At 40.9% G+C, this 22,877-nt stretch overlaps 1 protein-coding gene across 3 annotated transcripts in view; it reads right to left on the minus strand.

The window, feature by feature from the left end:
* Positions 1 to 22,047, minus strand: part of KIAA1217 (KIAA1217 ortholog) — a 371,859-nt gene extending 349,812 nt beyond the window's left edge. Inside the window, exon 1 of one of the 3 annotated variants that reach the window (XM_061351553.1) lies at positions 21,947 to 22,047. The gene's annotated coding sequence lies outside the window, so the exon portion shown is untranslated. Of the gene's footprint in view, positions 1 to 17,672; positions 17,688 to 21,792 lie in introns of those variants that run through there. The other 2 variants (XM_061351543.1, XM_061351563.1) reach the window with 2 other exon arrangements.
* Positions 22,048 to 22,877: the final 830 nt, after the last annotated feature.

The following is a 22,877-nucleotide window of genomic DNA, read 5'->3' on the forward strand; positions in this document are numbered from 1 at the left end:
GCAAAAACCTGCCACTGCACATACAAGAGGTCTGAGAGCTGCCCTGAGAGAAGGAGGCTCTGCTGAAGGGAGAGTTGTGTCACATTGAGCTATACAAAATTTATGTAATTGAATTCCTTAGCACAATGTGAATTGGGAAGAGCCTGTTTCCCCTCCCATGCATGGGCCAAGCTGAGGTGATGCCTGCAGCCACAGAACAAAATGCAGAGCACACCTTGAGCTACCTCTGCAGGAAGGCTTGAGGACTTTTCCTGGGACAAACAAAGGCAATATGATTATGAAATGCAGAAATAGACACAGGAGCAATGGAACAAAGGCAGAGGAGTAGGAATACCAGGAATCATCCATTTAATGCAAAAGCACAAGCTGAAATTCTTCCAAGTCTCTTCAGCAATGATGCATGATTCTATAAACAAAAGTAGCTCTTAACATACTTTCCACTTGAAATAAATTCGTCCAAATGGAAGAGTAAAGCAGAAAAGCTTCCGTTTTGGACATATGAAAGCATCCAAATGCTGTTCCTTACACACCTCTACACCCTTGACATCATTTCAGGTGTAAATCAAGGGGTCTAACACCCCAGGAAAATGGGCAAATCACATACACTCTCATACAAGTGGTGTGTATGTAGCTTCTGTGCACAAGAACATGTGCATTTAGCTATGGTGCCTTGAAATCAGAAATCTAATCAAGAAAAGAACTGTTTTCAGCCATCAGATAAGCTATAAAACTATTATCAATTCATATTGTAAATCTAACACTGCCAAGTACCACTAGATCATAAGAATACTTGTTGCATAACTGTATGGCAAAAGCCAAAGAAAAAGCTTCACTTACTGAAGCTGAGCAAAAGAACAGGACACCATACGCTTGTTGCAGACACCTTAAAACACTTCACAAAGCTGTCAGATGGATCACTCCTACTTTTGCAAATGCAGAAACTGAGTCATAGGAAGAACATAACTCACAAAGCTCTCCAGCCAGCAGCAGGGCACAGTCAAATTTCTTTCACCCAGTGCTCCAATCCACTAGGTAACACTTATTAAATCAAAGGTTTTATTTCATGTCTTCAAGTATGTCTCAGAATAATTTGATTGGACACTGGACTCAGGTCAAATTGACAGTGTAACCTAAAATATATAAAGACCACTTTCTTCTGTTCCTGTGGATATTAACATATTCTGAATAAATTCCCCAACATTACCTGGAGCACTATTTTTCACACAGCTCTCAAATGAAGGTATGTCAGAAGACACCTGGAATGCTTCCTGACATTGTACTGGTGCTTTCATTTCAGCAGCACCTCTAAGGACAGTGGAAACAAACTACGGACTACCATTCCCTCCCTCTTTATCTGCCATGCTGTATTCAGAGTATACGTAGATGTAAAGCAGTAAAAGACTGGAAGCAAATCTTCCCGCCAGTGCTCCTGTCATTGTCAGTACTGGCAGAGCTATGCTGCTGCTGCAGCAACAGCAGCAGGTTTCCAAAGAAACGGAAGTGTATACAAGGATGCTTTACGCAGCCAAACAGAAAATCTTCCTTCTAGTTCCCTCTGGCTTCAGACAAAAGCAGCAAACCCTAAATCAACACAATTCATGAGCACACAGGGACAGGAAGAGGCAGATGCCATGGGTTTGCCTGCAGTTGAAAATTTTATGATTAAAAAGTTTATGTTGGTATAGCTCCACTGCGAAGAACCACCAGAGGATCTGAGCACTCAGTGTTGATGATGTAGCACAGGACACTGAAAAATTCAGGTCTTACCTGCAAATGCTGCTGCTCCAACACTGAAATGCACATAACAGTATGCTACTGAAGAAGACAGAACAGTTTGCTGAAAGACAGCCAATTCTATTTTATAAAAAGATGACAAGTAATATATTATTAAACAAGGCTATAAAAAATTTTATCACAACTGTAATATCATTTCTTGTAATTAAAAGTAAAAAAATAAAGCTAAGAGTTGTTTCGTGATTATTTTTTTTTAAATCACAAGTATTAGTACCAAAAATGCTAGTAGCAAAAAGGAAAGGTTGAAAGCAATTCATACCTGAACAAAAATCAGTTACTGCTCTATTCCAGTAACCTACGGGAAAGCTGTTAATCTCAATATTCAGGATTCTGCACAGCAGGCTTGGGTTGCGAAATAATCCTTTTAAAGTTGAGTTTCAGCAACTGACAAAGGCAAGTGTTAGCTGAATCCTATTTATGGCATTCATCCAAATATCAAATAAAGTTTTCCTGGCTGTGTTTCAGTCATCCCTATTCACAGCTCAGAGTACTTTTATAAAATGTAGGCAGGCAGTATAAAACCTGTGTCTTGTTTGTATCCAATTTTATACATCTCAAAGAGGGAACAACATTATTCAGTAATTATCACCTCGAGAAATGGGCCAGTAATGACTTACTGAACAGTCTATCCTGTGCAGTTATATATTCCAGACAAAAAACTGAGAACTCGCAAGACACCTCTCAAACACCACACTGAGCAAGGCAGAGCAACTAAGGACAGGCAGGACTGCATGTACATGAGCATAACAGGGTACCACTCCACTAAATGGCTAACCACTTCAGCAACATATTTGAAAGGCTTTACCACATATAAGCAGTAGTATTTAGAGATGCACATTTCTCTCATAAACAACCCAAAATGGGAGAAGGGTTGCAAAAACTAAATAAAAATCAATCTGTTCACAATACCTTCAGAATGACAAAAGAAATAAATCCAATGTTGCCATGTTTTAATCTTCCAGCATGCAAGAAGCCAAGCTAAGCTTATGTTTGGAAAGAATCCAAATATGATAGGTATGAAAAATTCAATTAAGGAATTCAAACAACCTCATTTTGCCATACAATACTGTGATATAACAACATTGTTATAACAATGGCATTTCTTTATTTCTGTTTCTATACTAAACTGAATTCTAAGGTTTTCTCCCCCTCTTCATATACTGTCACTGCAAAGACTTCATTTCTCAAATGCTCAAAGAAACCCCAACACAGGATGACCAGAAAATATCAGTAATAGCTGGTTATCAATCCTTTAAAATATTGCTAGTATTTCAGAATCAAAGTTCATCAGAAGCATAGAAGCAATCAGACCCTCCAGCCAGTTATGCTGGTTCCCGATTTGCAATGCACCACCGCAGTTCAGAGGCACACAGAAGCCCACCTGACTCTCAGTTTATTACTGTCTGAGAACAGCATTTCTAAGCTATGCACACTTCTTTCCAATAGAGTTATTTTTGCCACCTCTTCCATTTGCTGTAGAACAAGAAATGCAACACGTGCAATGAAAAAGTGCACGCGCTTTTCCTGTCAAGGCTGTACCACAATATTTGACATGAAGAACAAAAGCGTACAGGTATTCAGACACACTTTCAATACATTGCAGCCCCTCTTGGATTCAGTATTTTTTTAGTAAACCTGGATGTACACGGTTTGTGCATGAGACTTGACAGGTCCTAGTAACTCCTAGCATGATGTCTAGCATCAAGCTTACAAACCATCATCCTGCTTGTCTCCTTACTCATTTATATAAGATACTGACATTAAAAGGTATTTTCATTCATCATTCCGCAAACTGAGATTTATGCTTCCTGTCATCATTTGAATTTCTCATTATAATTCAACTATGTTTGATGATGAACATAACTTTTAAAAGCAAACATGAAGTAATGCTTGACAAACACTATTCCTTGGCACAGTTAAAAGAAAGCTTTGCTGAAAGCCTGACATCTGTAATGTCACTTCTAATAAACTGACTGATCGCGTACATGAAAGACATGTTGTGTGAAAGTGATGGAGTCTGCGACTTTTGTATCACACAGTTTGTCTCTCTGGTACTGCAAGATCCCAGAATAGGGGTAGAACTTCATGTTAGAAAGCACTGAAAGTAACCAGAGACAGCCTGGATGCTTGACACACATTTCATACAGTCACAAGGCATCTTGGAGCACTGAACATGAGTCCCAGATTGCCTGCTCAGCTTTCTGTCACATTCAGCACTAACAGCAGTTACTCTGGGCCCATCATGCCAGAAATTGGAAAAAAAAAAAAGGAGGAAAAGGAAAAAGAAGATTATAAATAATATCCTTTTTAGCAAGCCTGAATGATATAACAGAAGCATGTGTCATGTATAGTTCCACCTTAGGCTCTAAAAGATCTCCATTCTAACAAGCAGTTCTGGTGATATACACCAAGCCTCCATTAGCCTGCAGATAAAGACACATGCAACTAATGAAGTGCATTCTCAATCACATGCAAACCTGAATGATAAATACTGTACCCGGAAGGAATTCCTCATAGAAAGAAAAGATGAAAATTGTATGTAAAAACAGGTTTCGAAACTATTAAGCAAGTTCTTCTCCAAACGTGGTCACAAATGGCTCTTGGGAGAGAAGTGGGAACCTCAGCCAATTAATTAAAGGCAAAACACAGATAAAAGATTCCTTTCTGTGGCACAGAGCTAAAACCCCAATAGAATTGGAGGGAGACAGCAATGAAAGAATTAGGGGTGTAGCTGCTCTGAACTGCCAAGTCACGTGAAACTTAAGGATAGTCATAACAAATGAAGCTAAATATTCAATTAGCCCACATCTTTTCTCTGATAGCAGCAAACTACAGGAATAGGCTTACAAGAACCAGAAAGTTTAAAAGAGTATTTCTATTATAACACCTTCTGAAGTCTATCAGCTTTAGACTAACTCCTTAGCATACAGGCTTCCCTAAATAGGTATATCCTCTGCAAATCTAACAGCTTCTTGAACTGTTTATCCTTTCACCACCCAAAACATCTGTCAATTGTTTCCACAATTAAATGGTGTACAGAAGAACACACACACACACACAAAAAAAAAAAAAAAAAAGGAAAAATCTGTCCTTCATTTTAAATTGCTGCCTAATCATTGCATTGGGTGTCTCTTATCTCTGAAATCGTGGAAATAAATAAGCACAGCTTATTTATCTGTGCTGTATACCATTCCGGATTTTCCTCCTCTCCCATTCATTCAAATTCTTCAGTTTGGTATCTACAGTTAAATTATGCAACATTTTGTATATGCTAAAGCTTGACGTTGATTCAAGGAAAGACAACATAATAAAAGATATGTCCACTGAGGGTTAGAGTTTGTGGAGATAATTGGCAAGCATGCAAAGATTATAGCTGGATGGGTATAGTGTACCTATCAAAGGCTTTTGAGGATTCCAACATCCTTTGTCTAGGTCTATCCCACCCCACTTCCCAGTAAATTGAGCTATTAGAGTCTGCTATGACCAGCTTCTCAAAACTCATATATAGCTATACTTACAGATCCCTTCAGCTCCATTAAGTTGTCTTTACTTATTGATTTCTAAGGGGAAAAAAAAACACCTTGTATTCAGTTTCTTCAACAGGTAACTAGTATCCCACTGTATAAACTGTTTGTTTCAAATGCCCAGAGTACTTCAGCTGTCTTTCCTCTATGTCCAAAAGGTGAATTCAGCAAAAAGAAAGCCTGTTGATTCCTTGACTCAGGGGCAGAAAGGTAGCAATCTTCCTAAATTAATTCTGTTTTTATTGTATTAATGTAGCAAAATACCTGTATGGCAAGGAGTACTTAAATTTACTCTAGACAATATAATCCCCTCATATTATTTCCCCATCTTATTAAAGAGCAACTCCATTTCAGTACAGTTCAAGTTTCAAGGTGAGGAGGAAGGTGCTGTCTAGAATTCAGATATGAAATTGATTTAAGATTTACTCCCAAATGAAATCAACACACAGGCTAAGGAAGGCTCTTACACTCACACAAATATACCTACAAGCAAGAGATGATGGAAGTTCTTCATCACTAACAAATGCAAAGAGGAGTTTAAAACTGCTGAATATGCTGAGTGTGCCTGGAGCACAGACCTCCAGGAATGCCCAGAAAGTCACTTTCAAAGGAACACACTCTTGCTAAACAAGTGTAACTCTCTTTCTTAAGGGAGCAACACGGCAATCACATCACCCAATAGGTTCTGAACCTGGTAGGTAGCCTCAGCAAAACTGATAACAGGATACAAAATCTCCGTGTACAAGAAAACAAACCACTATATTTCAGAGGAAAAAAAAGGACTTAGGGCTCCAGTAAGAAAATGACTGCAAAGTAACACTAAACATAAGAAATTCTGACGTGGGAACTCACAAATTTCCCAACAACAGTAAAAGCTGTTCAGAACTCACAAACTGACATGCATTTATGACCATGAAGATGAAGGGCTTGAAGCATCTTTCACGCAAGGAGAAGCTGAGAGACCTGGAGTTGTTCAGCCTGAAATAGAGAAGGTCTCAGGGAAATCTTATCCATGCATAGAAAATACCGATGGGAGGGAACGAGGGGCTTTTCTCAGAGGTGCCCAGTAACAGAACAAGAGGCAATGGACACCAATTACAACACAGTAAGCTCCACCTTAATTATTTTAACCATGAAGGCAGCCAAACACCAGCACAGGTTGCCCAGAAAAGTTGTGGAACCTCCATCCACAAAGACAGTCAAAACCCGGCTGGATGTAGTCCCAGGCAAACTGCTCTAGCTGGCACAGCTTGGCAGTGTGAGAGGAAGAGGGAGGCTGGATTAGATGATCTCAGGAGGTCCGTGCCAATCTCAATGACTGTGTGACTGAAAGCTGGCACTTTCTCTAGAAGTACTCACCCTGCTCCTCTCCCACACCCTGTGCAACTTGGGACATCTCATTGTTTTCAGAACTTTAACCTAAACCAGATGATTCCTGGGGTCTGTAGCATTCAGTTACAAGATATAACCAAGACTATTGGCAACTGTAATTGTTATAAGTTCCTCAGTAACCCTGCTTTAACAGGAGTACATATTCCAAGCTAAGACACCTTTCCCATCCACAAGAAACAAAAACATACTCAAATATTTTAAATTAGGAGACCTTCTCATTCCTAATACTAACCTGAAGAGAGGGTAAACTTTAAGGAATATTTCTTCACCAAGCATACAACTGGATTGCAGAATTCCTTGCTGAATTCCAAAACTAATCAAAACTCAAGAGAACTAATTCTACATACTCCTATTATACTACAAATAGTTGAGCATATACACACATATATACAAAGGAACCTCACTGCAAAGGTAGGCATATCCATACTGTGACACACACATTAATAGTGGTACTCTTGCTGTTCAAATGTATAGATGCACAGTGCTGTTTGGCATGAGCTCTGCTACAGCCTGCAGCTCAGGAGCCACTGCTGCCATCAACATTCCAAGGACAAGCACTAAGAGAAGTGGAATGTTATTTTAACAGAAGCAGATTGTCACTTACAACTCATACCTTCCTGCTCCACTTTACAAAGCAGTTTGCACGACTGCTATCAGTTAATAGTCACATTAGTAGGTCATGTTCCCCTATGCACAAGAAAACAGAAACTGTCATAGTTACTAGAAGTTACTGAATTCTGCAGGTTATTATTCTCCAATCACTTTGTAGTGCTACTATAAAAACTTACAGATGCTTCTGCTGGGTGAATCCATTAAAAAAGAAAAATAATCAGGCCTCTAGTCAGCAAGAGAACTGGTTTGTAATGTCACTTTTTCTGAATGGGATTGCAACTCCGACACTTAAAATTTCTTATTACTGTCTTTAAATCTCTCTTTCCTATATGCTTCATCTTATCTGGGCATTAATAGGAGCTGATATCCATCTTCCCTTTGTTTGCCAAACAGTATGAGCTTCACTGCAACTCAAACCTGCTTGTAATATCAAAACTTTGCATTACTCAGTTTAAGAAGGACAGGGACCTGCTGGAGAGAGTCCAGCGCAGGGCAACTAAGATGATTAAGGGAGTGGAGCATCTCCCTTATGAGGAAAGACTGAGGGAGCTGGGTCTCTATAGTTTGGAGAAGAGGAGATTGAGGGGTGATCTTATTAGTGTATATAAATATATAAAGGGGGAGTGTCACGAGGATTGAGCCAGGCTCTTCTCAATGGCAAACAATGATAGGACAAGGGGAAATGGGTACAAAATGGAACACAAGAGGTTCCACTTAAACTTGAGAAGAAACTTCTTCTCAGTGAGGGTGACGGAACACTGGAACAGGCTGCCCAGGGAGGTTGTGGAGTCTCCTTCTTTGGAGACATTCAAAACCCGCCTGGACACGTTCCTGTGTAACCTTATCTAGGTGTTCCTGCTCCGGCAGGGGGATTGGACTAGATGATCTTTTGAGGTCCCTTCCAATCTCTAACATACTGTGATACTGTGTGATACTTCGGCATATTGCATTAGTTTTATAAACTTTGTACGGTGAGCTGAAATTCTTTCTAATTATTTACAAAGCAATTGTAAAACTTTCTCAGCTGCTGAAGGGACAAGTAACCAGAGGAATGGGAGAAGGATTCTTCAGAGCATATTTATGTAAGTAGTGAAAAAATTCTTTTAAGTCTGGTGTGGTGATATTCACCATACAGATCGCTCAGAACTATATGACTTAATAGCATAACAAAACTGATGTTAAGCATTTACATTTCAAGCACTGCATGCTTTTGGAAATAGCAGTTACTTAAGGTTCAACTATGTGCCTATTAAAATATGCTACTACAACCCAGTTAAGTTAGATCTGAGAATTCAATTCAGTCAGTTCCTAAAGTAATTGCTGTACTCGCTAATGAGGAAACCAAAACTTGTCTGAATATTCATCCTCATCAGTTTGCTCTTTACATAAACACAGAGAAGGTAACAAACGTGATGAACTGCAAAGACACAATCACATAGCTTACCTCACCTGTGCTTCGGACACTCATCAATTCCTGCTAGGGTTTATCAGCATATCTAAACTTCCAATCAATTCAGGCCATTGCCTTCTTGTATAAAAGTAAGCATTACTTCCCTTTCATTTTCTCCAACTCAAAAGAAATTCATTTCCACATAAAACTAAGTAAGCTGTGTAATAGTGCAAAAATCAGATAAAGGCTTCAGGCTGATAATTTTTATCCAACAGGCACCAAAAATTAACTATGCTGCTGAAAACTAAAAAATAAAGAACAGATACTTCATAAAAATCCTAAAATCTTAATCTACAACTTGAGAAAACACATGGTAAAAAAAAAATATCTACCTCTTGTCTATATTACATAGCAGTATCCTAGGATTTCCCTTATAAACAGCTGTAATAGATTTCAAGTAAGCAGACCCTCAACTGAAGCACAAGTACTCTTGACTCCTAATATTTTCATATTCTAAAGATTCTCAGATCTCTATTACAGCAAGTATCAAAACTGCACAATGAACTTTCCAGAACAAAACAAAATATAAGTGATCCTGAGTAGCATAACCTTGCATCAAAGAAGAATGTGGTAAGCCAAAACCAGGAAGACTAAGGTGGGTGTCGGCTACTCTTGACACTTCCCATGTTATGCTCAGATCTCAGAGTCTAATTCAGGCTCTTCATTGCGATATTCAAATCCATCCACGGGATTCAAATACGTTCTCTCCAATTATGGGTTCTTCAAATATCTAAATTTAAATAGGACAAGAGATTTGGGCAATGCATGGGGATTCTCTAATAGATAAAAAACAAACAACAAACAAAAACAAACAAAAAAAGAAACAAAAAACCTACAAGTTTCATAGAACTACATAAAGTACAACAAGTAAAACTGAGAATGAAAGAATCCAACTAGACTTCGAATTAAAGAAAAGGCTTACTTAATTCCTCTTAATTTCCCCTCATCTTTGATCCGCACCACATATTTACACTCAGATACAAACAGACAAGCGTTATGAGAACAAGTTATTCCTGGGGAGATTCTGGTTGAACATTAGACAAAAACTTTTCACACTGAGAACAATCAGCTATTGGAATAATCTCCACAGGAAAGTGGACTCCCCAACACTGGACACTTTTAGGACTCATGTGGACAGGATGCTGGGACATCTAACCTGGGTCATAACAAAAAGTTAGACCAGATGATCCTTGAGGTCTTTTCCAACCTGGTATTCTATAATTAAACATCAGAGAACCTAAGGCAGGAACATAGTCTTACAGTCTTCCATCCACAGCTGCAGCAGGAGACGTGCTGCATCGTCCTGCCCAGCTTCCCAAGCTCTAAAAATGGATTCCCTCAACAAGCCCCAAGAAACCAGCCCCTGCAGGAAGCCTGGCTTTCCTGGTCTCAGCACAAACACAGGCACAACAAATGCAACAGAAGGCACAACATGAGGAGCATTTATGTCCATGACAGAGGCAGTTTAGTAGTTCTAGCTCATCCGCTACCTCCTCTACCATTTAATCCCAGTCCTTTACACACTCTTCTCAGACTTGACACCATTACTTGTGCAGTTGCACAGTAAACTAGACCAAGGGGCAGAACAATGTCAGAAAAGCATATGAAAAAAAAATTTAGATTGGTTTCCCAATCCATTCATTTTGCAAACACACAAAAAAATTGTACTGGGACAATTCAGAGAACAGTATATGGGTGAGAAGAGACATCAGGGAAACGCGTCTATTTAAACAGCTCTGTCACTGGAATATTCAAATTACAGTGCGAAAAGCTGCGAATTCAGAATCTTCCCTCCAGCAGCATACATAATGATCATTCAACAATGTATTCCATAGTTTCGTTTTTAAAGCTAATAAACTTACAAGATTCAAAGTAGAAACAGACATTTACAAGGCTGACAAAGAATTTAATGCCTGTATAATGTGGCACATTCTATGGACTACAAAAAGAGTCTAACTACTATTAGAAAGAAAAGCTAAGTGTTACTTCTATTCCTAAAAAGTGCTTGGTCAAATCCAAAAGCAGGCTCTTAATAGTTTTTATAATGCATCTGTTCCATACCTTGATAACTCAGTTACTGTCTTACTGAAGTTATCCCTTGGATCATAGAAAGAAAAAAAGATCTCGCATGAGAAGGAAAAAAGAAATCACCAATACCCATGTGTTGCATCAACAATCCTCAGTAAACACAAGTAGATTAACATCATTTAACATTTAAGCATGGAGAAAAATTGAGGTCTGACTATTTGACATTTTTATGGCAGAAGAGACTACTAATTTTTTCTTGTTGCTACTGAAATCCATAACGTCTCACAGTTTCATAGTTACTCAGATGTGCAAAGCAAAATCAGGGGGAGAAGGGAAGAATTAATAAGAAGTTCCAACTGTATTTGTTACAGAGCAAAAATACAGCTTTATTAGTACACACCTAGTACTTTGCAATTGTTCAAAATGGATGTATTAGCTAAATTAATCACACAATCACTTCAGATTTAGTACCCAACATTTGATGAACTGCTTAAATCACAGGTTTTCACTTCTGTCTACAATGAACAGCTACCTTTGCTACGTTTGAGTACCACATATGATATTCAACCACAGAACAACTAGCTGCAAGGTTTTAGATTTTAAGCACCAGTGATTTTTTTACTCTTATTAATTTGTATGCACATTCGGGTTGATTTACTTCAAAAAGGGCAGCATGTTTAATGTCAGTTTTTTACTAAGTTGAGTAAAGGAAGGGAGGGATGAAGAGTTTGTGGGCTCAAGATCATAGGCATTACGCTAGGCGTTACTAGGACCTGTCAAGTCTCATGCACAAACCGTGTACATCCAGGTTTATTAAAAAAATACTGAATCCAAGAGGGGCTGCAATGTATTGAAAGTGTGTCTGAATACCTGTACGCTTTTGTTCTTCATGTCAAATATTGTGGTACAGCCTTGACAGGAAAAGCGCATGAACTTTTTCATTGCACGTGTTGCATTTCTTGTTCTACAGCAAATGGAAGAGGTGGCAAAAATAACTCTATTGGAAAAAAGTGTGCATAGCTGAGAAGGCTGAGAAATGCTGTTCTCAGACAGTAATAAACTGAGGGTCAGGTGGGCTTCTGTGTGCCTCTGAACTGTGGTGGTGCATTGCAAATCGGGAACCAGCATAACTGGCTGGAGGGTCTGATTGCTTCTATGCTTCTGATGAACTTTGATTACTGGCCCATTTCTCGAGGTGACAATTACTGAATAATGCTGTTCCCTCTTTCTGAAAAACCTTTGCCAAATTCCACTTGCATTACAGAACAAGACAAGAAGTTGAACATGTGCAAAAAAGGGGGTTCACTTTAGGGGGATGGGCAACAGAACCCCATTCAGGATTGTCTCCAACTAGCACAGTCCACCAAAGAAGGGAAAGAGTAAACAAGATTTGTGCTTTAAATATTTACATCACTGTAGTTCATATCTTTCAATCTTAATTTTCATCTTACTTGGTGCCCTTTACAGATATTTGTTCAGAATTGGTTAAATGTCAGCCACAAAAATAAAGCTCAGAAGAAAAAGTAAAACTTGATCATACTTTAAAAGTTTCCATCAACTCCAGAAGTCCACTGCATGCCAGCAGCCTGCGTAAGAAAGAGAGTCTTGTTCCTGCCCCGCACACAGCGTCCCACATAACCTTTAAAACTCTGTTGGATACATAAAATAGCATTGATCCCAGCGCGCCGGGAAACAAGGCCCTGCGAATAAGAGATCTCAGCCACAGATGCCCCGCTGAGGACAAATCCCGCCTTGTCCTTTCTGCCACAGGCAGTGGCGGGGGGGTCTCCCTCCCGTGGTCGAGGCAGCCTCCAGCAGCAGCCCAGCCTGCTGCAATTGCTCGTTTGCCTTGGCACAAAAATCCCGACTTTAAGAAGGGGCTGAGGGTGCTGAACTCCTCCCTGTGCCACAGAACTCATGCCCCAACTTCCATGTAGCCTAACCCTCCCCACAGAGGTCTTGCATTTCTCATCTCAATCCTGCTGAAAACATGAGCAGGATTTGCTCTTTCTTAGGCAAAAAACTTAAAAGAGTTAACTGCTGTGCCAGATGGTAGGCCGGGTTGGATGGGGCTTTGAGCAAACTGGTCTAGTGGGCTGTGATCCTGCCCATGTCAGGGGGGCTGGAACTAAATGATCTTTAAGGTCCCTTCCAACCTTAATGATTCTACGAATGGTCCAAGTTATTATGAATTATATAAAGCACTCAGAGGTCTGGTCTTTACTGAACAATCCAGCGATCAAGCTCTGTGCCAGAGATCATTAAGAGAATCCCCTAAAACAACTGGTTACAAGACTTGCGTTATGAAATTACAAAAGTACAGTAATAGGATCTTAATACCTACCCATGGAGACACTTGGTTTAAAAAGAAAATTTGTAACATTTAGCATCAGTGAGATAGCACCTAGAAACCAGTAAAAAAGAAAAAAAGTGCGCCTACCAGTAAACCTGCACTTACAAGAAACAAAGGAAGGCACAGTGACCTTTGTCAGGGAGACACAGAAGAGACATTTCTTGTGTTCGGGATACACTTTCTACTTAAACAGAATTACCGTGCTCACCCCATCACTTGGAAACTTTTAGATGTCATATTGCCATTTCAGTAATAACAGCAGAAACTAATAAACGGTCATGGGTTGTTAGACACTGAAACAATACTCCAGTCGAACATGGCAGTGCACGCTGGTGCTCTGTTAACATTAAAGCAAACATCAAAAGGAAGAATCTCTCACACGTAGACTCCCTCTGAGTTTTTGTCCTCCAGTTTTCCCTCAGCGAGCTCCATCCATTAGAGCTAGAAGAAGAGCTCAGGCACAAGGCTGCATGCAATCTCTGCCTTTTCAACAGCTGTGTCATTTAGCTGCTTTGAGGATAGTTAATGATGCTTATTAGCATGCTGACAGCTGATGTATCCATCATTAATACCGTTAGTGAATAGAGCAGCAGTTAAAAACTAGCAGTAACACAGAATAAGCAGAGAGACTGCATCTGCAGACAGTGAACTCCATTGAGCCCAATGGCATTAGCACTCATCGATCCATTTTCCCCATCATTGCCATCACATTAAAAAAAAATAATAAATAGCTTTATGCTTTCCTGCCCCCCTGAATGTTGAAGTTTGTTCATCCAACTGCAGACTTTCAACAGGAGACACATAAACAGCCCTTCACAACTTAAGATACTAGGATACAGGAGATGTGGGTTTAAACCCACATCTAGGCTGAGGACTTGTTGAATGTCTTGTTCATTTTCATGCCAAGTGAAGTGCTAACAAGGGGCTGAAGAGTAGCAACTCCTTAAATCACCACTCACATGACTCCTCTGGAAGAGCTGCTAGTTTAAAGGCAACAACATACAAGCTAACTTGAACACTACTGAAAGGGCTTCCAAGTAACCTGTTTGTCTTTGACCTAAGATGACCTGAACTATCCATAATCAGGTCCCAAGTTTCCAAGGAGTAGAGGTAGGTCAACAAACTAAATGTTGGCTTTTCTAGCTACACAACACAAAACAACAAAGCTTCAGGAACTATGCCCTGATCTCAGCCTCACGTACGGCTTTGCAAATGCTAGACTTTGGACTTCTTGCATACCCAATAGCTGGCATTGCCTCAGATGCCTAAGTGCCACACATGACAATTCCTCATTCTGCACCTTCTGTCCCAGGAAGTGAGTTTCAGCTTGGATTCCAAGGCACCCACTTCTCTACATGCAAAAGAAACAGCCCAAGCATACAGGTAGAACACCTAAGCCAGGGAACTGACACTATTTCATCTAAAATCAAACTGCAAAGTTTCCTGTTAAGCAACACAAACAATGAAGGAAAGATCTAACACAGAAGCACACACCAATCACACAGGTTGGAGAATTCCATAACCCATAAAGCTGTTTTCACTGTAAGGACAGTCAAGTAGCAGCACAGGTTGACCTGAGAGGTTGTGCAGGCTCCATCCTTGGATTTTTTCAAGACATGGTTGGATCAAGCCCTGAGCAGCTTGATTTGCTACCACAGCTACCCCTTCCGTGAGCAGGGGGCTGCTCTAGAGATCTTCTGAAGCTCCTTCCAGCCTGATTTATCCCATGAGTCCTTACAATACATGCCACAATATGTCATGCAATTGGACCCTGATGTTAGTCTAGCCTCTGGAAGGTACTATCATGAAGTTAAAAGCAGTTTAAGAAAAACTGATTGCACAAATGAGACTTTTAAAGATCCACTCTGGCATCAACTAGTCTTTGTTACTGGGAGGAGGCCAAGCAAATAATATTGAAAATACTATCAACTAGATACTTCTGTTCTCCAATATGATTTCTGAGGCTAGATGCTTGAAAAAATATTTATGTATAGAATGTACTGCCTTCATGCAAATTTTGCCTAACCCCAAAATAAAATAATGAACTGTTCCTACTGGAAAACAACCAGACAGTAGACCACAACTCTTTTCTTTTTAAGAACAGAAAGAGATTGTCATTTGCAGAGTCATGAAACCATGAGCTAGATTTTATGATAAACATTAACTTTGCTAAATAAAATAATAATAAATTAAAAAAAATACTGCATTCATTTAAAGTCCCATATTAGGGAAACAATGTTGTCTTTTTATGGCTATCTATTGCATATAGCTGAATCTCAATAATCAATTGTAATTCAGCACCATATCATCTATTTATATCCACTGTTCTCAGCCAACTGCAGATTACTGCACTCTCTTGAAAAGTTTGGCCAGGATTTCAGCATAGCTGGCAAATGCAAGCTGGCAAGCTTTTAGCCAATTAAAGTCTTTAGAATGACTATACCACCACATGCAAGACTGCTAGAAATGGGACTGGACAAAGTACAAATATGATGCAGTCATGCTTATAATACTATATAATAATATTTAAGCATGACTCCTTCGTACTTCAATTTTATTTTGCTGATATTTCAGTAGCATACTACAGCTATCCCATCATTCCTAAAACAAGACATTTAAGTATTAGCTCCATGTTCCAATTACATTAGAAGAGGATTATCCAAATGAAAATATGGTTTATTAGAATAAACGTGACAATGGAAAGCTTTTCTTCTTTAAATGCATAACACACGTTCAGCCAAAGTACTAATTGCATACTCCATGACTAAGCAACAAATACGTATAATCCATCCTTATGGATTTCAAAATAAAGGCAAAAGAAATCTGCAAAAGTTTTTCCAGCAAACATTTCCAAGTAACCTCCATACAAAGTCATAGCAACAAAGGACAAAGGATTTCCTAACCACACAATTTAGACTCTTGCCAGACAGAACGTAGTTTCCAAGGTAGGACTCATTGTTACTAAAGCAATACTCAGTCTCAACTATCTTCACAGTCCATATTCCGAGTATGTGATCCCAAGAGAACCCTGTAGCTTTTCCCCACTGGCATCCTAATATACAACAACATAATGCTGAACTCTGACATGTTTATAAAGGGTCTTCCATCATTCTATTTGATGCAATTCTGTAAGAAAAAGTTGGTTTAAAAAGGAAACAGTAAGGCAAACATGAGAAATACACTACATTTCACTTTTAAGAACCTTCCTAAGATGGAAAGCTATACAGTTTCTAAAACAATTAGCAAATACCTGATTATAAGCAGTCTTGCGTATTATGCTGTACATTATGCCCAAGTTATGTAACAAGACTGGATTAGTGCAATATAGTTTCAATGAATTCTATGGAAAGGACAGAATAAGGTAGCAACACTTAACTATGCAGTAACATTTCACAGCCTGTAACTTTTTTAAAATTCTAAGAACAAATCACAAACTGTAAATAATAAATACATTTTTTTGTTTGCTTCCCAAAAAGTCCCTTGGGAGACTTGGAACTCCAGCAAAAGAGAAGTCTATTTGAATTGCATATCCAGATGTGGGAACAGAGACGACCAGTATCAGCTGGGTCAGCCCTAACATCACACCAGGAGAGAAAAAGAACAGGAGGGATGCATGCATGTTAGGATCCATGTTGTCCAGAACTCCTAAATCTGACAAGACTAAGCTGCATTCCACCAGAATTAAGGGGTCCTTTAGCCACTACTGTAAGCAGGGTTTCCTGCTCCATCCTTGTAAAGGAAGCTTGCATGAGCACAACACTGGAATCATGTTTTGGGATACAGGTCAGAGGAAAAATTAATGAAAGGGAAGCACCAAGCAGGCAGCTGAAGGGTAAAGCACCAACTTTTGTGAGTTTGAGCAGCACAGACATGTATATGGCGTCTTAGCAATAAGCAAACCCCAGAAGTTTTGGTGGTGGAGGGCTTTGTTTGTTTTAAGCTGAATCCTTCATTAAATACTCAGCCCCAGTGACAAAGCTTTAAGGACTCCTCCAAAATTCCACCTCAAGGAATCAGACATCTTTTCTAGCAATACTGACTGAGCACTGGCACAGAGTGCTCAGAGAGGCTCTAGAGTCTCCACCCTTGGAGATGCTCAAAAGCCACCTGGACAACGAGGTCTAGGTAAGTCTGCTTGAAGAAGGAGGTTGAACATGATGACCCTCCAGAGATTCCCTTCCAATCTCAACTATCCTGCGGTGGACTCAACCAAACTTCCTCAAAGGCACCATTTCATGTCTCACCATGCTCAAAGAAGGGACATAGAAGAGTAACAGCTTCCCCTGCATCTCATAAGATCTACAAACTGATTTAGTCTGTCATGTATAACAAGAAAAAAGAAAATCACACACATACAAATTTAACTTTAGAACGGGGCAGTTTGGACCTCAGGGTCCAAAGATGCAGGATACTCCAGGAGGAAGGAAGAGATACAAGGAATATTTGTATAGTAACAGACACAAAAGCTACACTGTATTAAAACAAACCACCCATGAACAACAAGATTTTACAGACTTACCATTAAATTGTACAAACTCAAATACAGTATCAAGTGATTTTGAGATAATCCAGTGATTCAGTGAAGGGTTTCCTGAGACATTTTCAGTGGGGAGTTCAAGGAAGACTTTTCTCCTCTTTCCCTACCCAAGAAAATTGGAGCAAAAGGTATAACAACTGATCATTTTAATATCCCCTTAAATAAAAATAAACACACACACACCATTAGCATCATGGGATATTTCTGGAGGGACCACTGCACTGTCCCAACCCATTCTGTCCCTGCCTGCCATAGAACCTGTTTCTTTTCCTGGCATGGCCCACCTCCCTGGCACAAATAGTTTTATTACCCCAAGATCTGGCCCATGTATCTCAGTGTTTTACTTGATTTTTGTATACATGTTTAAAGTTATTCCATTTCATGCTGGCTTGGAAAACTACAGTTCCATTACTTAATTAATTCCAAGGCATTCCAAAATATAGCCAGTTGAGCTTATGTTACATGAAAAATGGAATAAACACTATTATTCAACTATGTCAAGGAAAAAAAAAATAGGAGCAGTCTTGCATATTAAAACTATGTATACAAGTTCCCAGACATCTTTAGTGAATCCAAGTCTACAAACAGAAATCTAGGGAGACTTACAGATAAACTTGATGTCAAGTATCGCATGGAAGTCTTCACTGGATCAAGACCAAGGACCTCACCTTTTTCAGTCAGAAGGATTTAGATGTTTGCTATGACAGAAGAATATCCTTTTGCACCACAATATATTCAAGGAAAGGCAATTTAATTTTTGCAGAATTAAAGAGTTGGTGATGCTCAGCTGGAAAGCACTCTTATGGAAGAGGCCCAAAGGCTCAAGTGATTTCAATGGACTGGAAGGCCTTGACCCCCAGGTCAGGAATTTACATTCCAGTCAGGCTGTTTACAGAGGGCAGCAGTTACCACCAACTGCCCTTCAAATGCACAAGTTACCGATTTGTGTACCAACACATTTGGGCACAAACAAGTACACATAGCATGACAAACCAGTCCCACGGACTTCTTCAGCACACGAGCCCCGGGCTGAGGTAGTGTACAAAATCAATTAATCAGTTACCAGAAGTGGACCAAGACAACTAAGTTGGGTCTGCAATACAATTCCTCTTTACAGGCTTGAGCTTCTGTCCACCACAACAATGCCAAATGCAGAATCAGCATAAGTAATGGCAAGTAAAAATAACCTTTCATCCTCCAGCAGATTGTTAACTCGTTACAATTTGATATAAGCAATGGTTTGTATAGAAAAAGAAAGTCCACATTTTTCTTCTTTCCCTGCCAGCTAACATTAGTTCCACCCCACTTTCCCAGTTATTTTTTTCAGTTCCCTCCCTCTCCTCCCTCTCAGCTTGCTGTGTCCTCTGCTTCTTGCTTCAGTGCTTCGTCCTTTTTCTTAGTCCTAGATTTGCCACCCATAGTCTTTCTCCTCATTGCTTTCTTCACTGCTTCTAATTTAACTTTTAATAGTCCTCTGTAAACACTAACTGATTAATCAAGATAATTACAAAAATAAGCAAGTCTTATCTTTAAGACTTCTGCATCTATAAAATAACCTTTAAGTACCAAAGTTCTCAGTATATGCATAAATTTTTTTCATGTATGTGTAAGAATACCAAGTGCAATAAGGATGTAATAGTGAAATAAGTGAAAATTTAATCATGGCTGAGACTTAGAACAGGAACTAGAATTAAACATCCTCATTTTCAACTCTGAGTGAAAGACAAGCTTCAAAATCATTAACTGTCTCCCTCTGCTTACAGCGAGAGGTCACAGCAAATGTCAAACACAAGAGAGCTGTTCAATTAAGGTCAACCTTACAAAATCCAAACTATTACCAACAGCAGCCTAGACGTCATCCTTGCCCCAACAAAACCACTGCCCAGGCAGCAGCTATTACACAAGACTCTACACTAAAAAGCTGCCAAGCTTAACCTTCAGTGAAGAGAAACAAATTTATTCTCTCAAGAAACAATTCTGCCATACCAGAGTATTGACTTCCTGGGAAATAAGTCAGAAAAAAAAAAGCAAGTTAACTTTTCCCACCTCTTCCTATAGCCTAAACTAAAAGCTACATATATGGAGTAACAGCACGGTAATTTAACAGAAAGCAATAAACAGGAGATTGCTGTTGCAAATAGAGAAAGTAGGTAGAGAGTAAGTTAGATGCTCTGAATAGCTATATGGTTTAAAAAAACAACCACAAACCGCACGATGCATCATAGGAATACAAAGGCAAATGGGAGAGGGGGGAGAGAGGATACAACATGGGACATATCCCAGAAAGAAAAAAAAAAAAGTAAGTAAATGTAGTGGTTTTCTTTAAATGGCAGCTTTATCATTGTACATTGAATGCCTTAGAAAAGACAGCCAGTCCAAACTACAGCAAATTGTCAAAACAGTTTTAGAATAATTCCTCTGCCATACAGGAAAACACCCAGTGTATAGTTCCAGGCAGAGAAGCATTAAAATACTCAGTACTAAACCCCTCGTCCAATTTTGCAGTGATCTGTGGATAAAGGTTCTCCACAGCCCACAAGCCTGAACTAACACATTACATAATTTATAACTCCGGGCCTGTGGACATCAGTCAGAGCTCCAGGTACGCACAGTGTGAAGTCACTTTGAGCCGCAGAGAGTTCTGCACTATTAACGCTGCACCCTGGACACTGCACACACAACAAGACCAGCTGTGTGCATATAACTTCCTGCATGCATTAGCTCAAGTATTTTCAAAGGAATTTAAGATTAGGTCATATTTCTTGGTAAACATACAGTTAAGGCAAAAAGTTGTTATATATAGTCACAGTTCTAGCTTGGTCAATGTACATAAATGTCATTCTTAGAGAGCTAGATGATACAGACTTCTACACACTGCATGCTCACTGCATTTGGCTCCACACAGTTCACAAGGTCAGAAGAAATAAATAAATAAATATGGCTTTCATCTTCATCTCTAACTTGCAGAAAGTCAGCTTACCAAAAGTCTGCAAGATGACGTCTTAATGTTTGATATTATGCAATACTTGGTTTAATAGCCTAATTATGCTTTCACAGTAAGAAAAAGCTACTGTCCACACAGACATTCAAGCAATCCGAGCTATGCAAATGATGAGCTGGTGATGCCCCTGAGTAGTACACAATGCTCATCTGCAGAGCTCCAAACAAGTATCTTGAAGGTATCAGGACAGAGAAAAATCAAGACATGAAAGCGTATCAAGAATGACTCATTTTAAACAGCAGCACAAAAATAAAGCACTAAAGATGCCATTTAATATTCCAAAAAACTTGCACCACCATGCTGACCAATGCTGCATGCAAAGGCTGAGCTCTGCCAAATTCTGCTATTCTTGAGGTTAACAATAGTTTTGCTTTGAACTCCAGAAGCAGCAGAAAAAGCTAGCCCTCAGCTGACAGCAGATCATACCTCAGCGCACACACATGGGCAAAGAGACCCGCAAACCATCCCATGGAGACTCGCCCACCCTCCCGCGGTCCCTGAGAGACGGGCAGCAAGCTGGGGCTGGGGTCCGGCACCCGGACAAACAGCAGTCGCTCCCTTAAGGCTCAAGGGAAAAGGTTCCGACACAAACTGCACGTTCATAGAAGACTGGGGTTTGGGGTTTTTTTTTCCTCCAAAGAGCACATCAATTCTGTTGTGGAAACCTTCTGAATACAGTCAGCATACATACACTCTTTTCCCCCACACAGACTTTTTTGTGGGAAAACTCATCTTTTGTGGTACTCCATGCTTACAAATAAGTAACTTCTAAGTTTGACATATTCGCAAGTTTACTTACAAGCAGAAGACACTCAGAGGTCCGCGCAGGGATGGCCAGGGCAGCCGAAGGATGCTGCGCTGCCGAACACCCCAACCCGTCCGCCGAAGCACCGCTCTCTCCCGGCGGCGGCTGCCGGTGCCACCTCCCAGCCCGGGCACCCCTCCCACCCCCCGCGTTTGCTGCCGGTGCCGGACTGCGAGGGCAGCGCGTAGAGAGAGGGGCGCACCCCCAACGCCGACCCCCGCCCCGCTCAGCCCCACCTGCCCGCTGCCCCAAGGTCACCCGCTCCCCCGGGAAGGCAAACTTTGGGTACCACTCACTTCCGCGGAGCAGAGCGCAGCGCCGGCACGCAGCCGCCGCGGAGATCCGGGGGGGCGGCGCGGAGCCTCCACCGGCTGCAGCGCGCAAGGCGGGCTGCGCGCTTCCTCCTTCTCCGCCTCCTTCTCCCTCTCTCCCCGACGACTTTCACTTCACCTGCAGGCAGCCTGGCTGCGGCGGGGCGGGTGACTCCGCAGCTCTCCGCGGAGCTGCAGTCCCTGCCGCAGCGCCCTCCCCTCCCCACGGGGGAAGCCGGACGGGCCGGAGGGGCGGGCCGCACCGCGAAGACCAGCCCAGCGGCCGCTCGTCCCGCCGGGGCACAGGGTGAGCCCCTGCCTGGAGCGTAGCCGCAGCCCCTGGGGGAGAACACAGGGAGGACCTCTGGGGTAGCGAGGTCTGCCCCAAGCTCCACCGCGAGTGCGGAGGCCGGGCGGACTCGCTCCGCGCACCCCTCGGGATCCTTTCCCCGAGGCGGCTGCTTGCCTGCAGCTACTGGGTAGGGATTGCCCCCGTGCTGTCAATCACCTCCCCGGTGAGAGGCTATAAATATTTATTAGGCATCCTAATAGCTGCATCAAGCTAAGCAGAGCATTTTGTTCGTGTGGCTCTTGTGACTCAGACCTCCAAAACCACCCCTACACCTGCTTCATTTAAAGTTGTTCCAGCACTGCCCCGGCTTGTTCCGCACTGGGGAAGGACTCTCCTGCCCCAGCCAGGTGCAGAGGTTTGGTAGCAGAGCGTCAGCAAGTGCCTAAGCACCTGAAACCTTCCTTCCTCCTTTTTAAGGCTAGCTGAATGTTTACCGGCTTGAGTGGTTTCCATCAGAATATACCCATCAGCAGGGAGCTTGACCAAATTCCGCTGTGGGAATATCACATGAGTAGACTTGTTTGGACAAAGTGGGCTTTTATGCTCTATAATCAAGCTATGAAAAATGTCTTAAGCAAAATCTGAATGCACAGGGAGCCCTGAAATAAGAAGCTAATCTTGGATGCTATTAACTGTGTCTAGAAAATGATAAGAAATGATAAAATTTCTACAACTGCATACATGTTTAAAAAACACCAACTGGGTCTCTCACTAAAAT

The sequence above is a fragment of the Neopsephotus bourkii genome, unplaced genomic scaffold (assembly GCF_033783945.1).
Source record: "Neopsephotus bourkii isolate Nb327-2 ecotype Australia unplaced genomic scaffold, CSIRO-AGI_Nbou_v1 NB_53, whole genome shotgun sequence".
NCBI lineage: Eukaryota > Metazoa > Chordata > Aves > Psittaciformes > Psittacidae > Neopsephotus > Neopsephotus bourkii.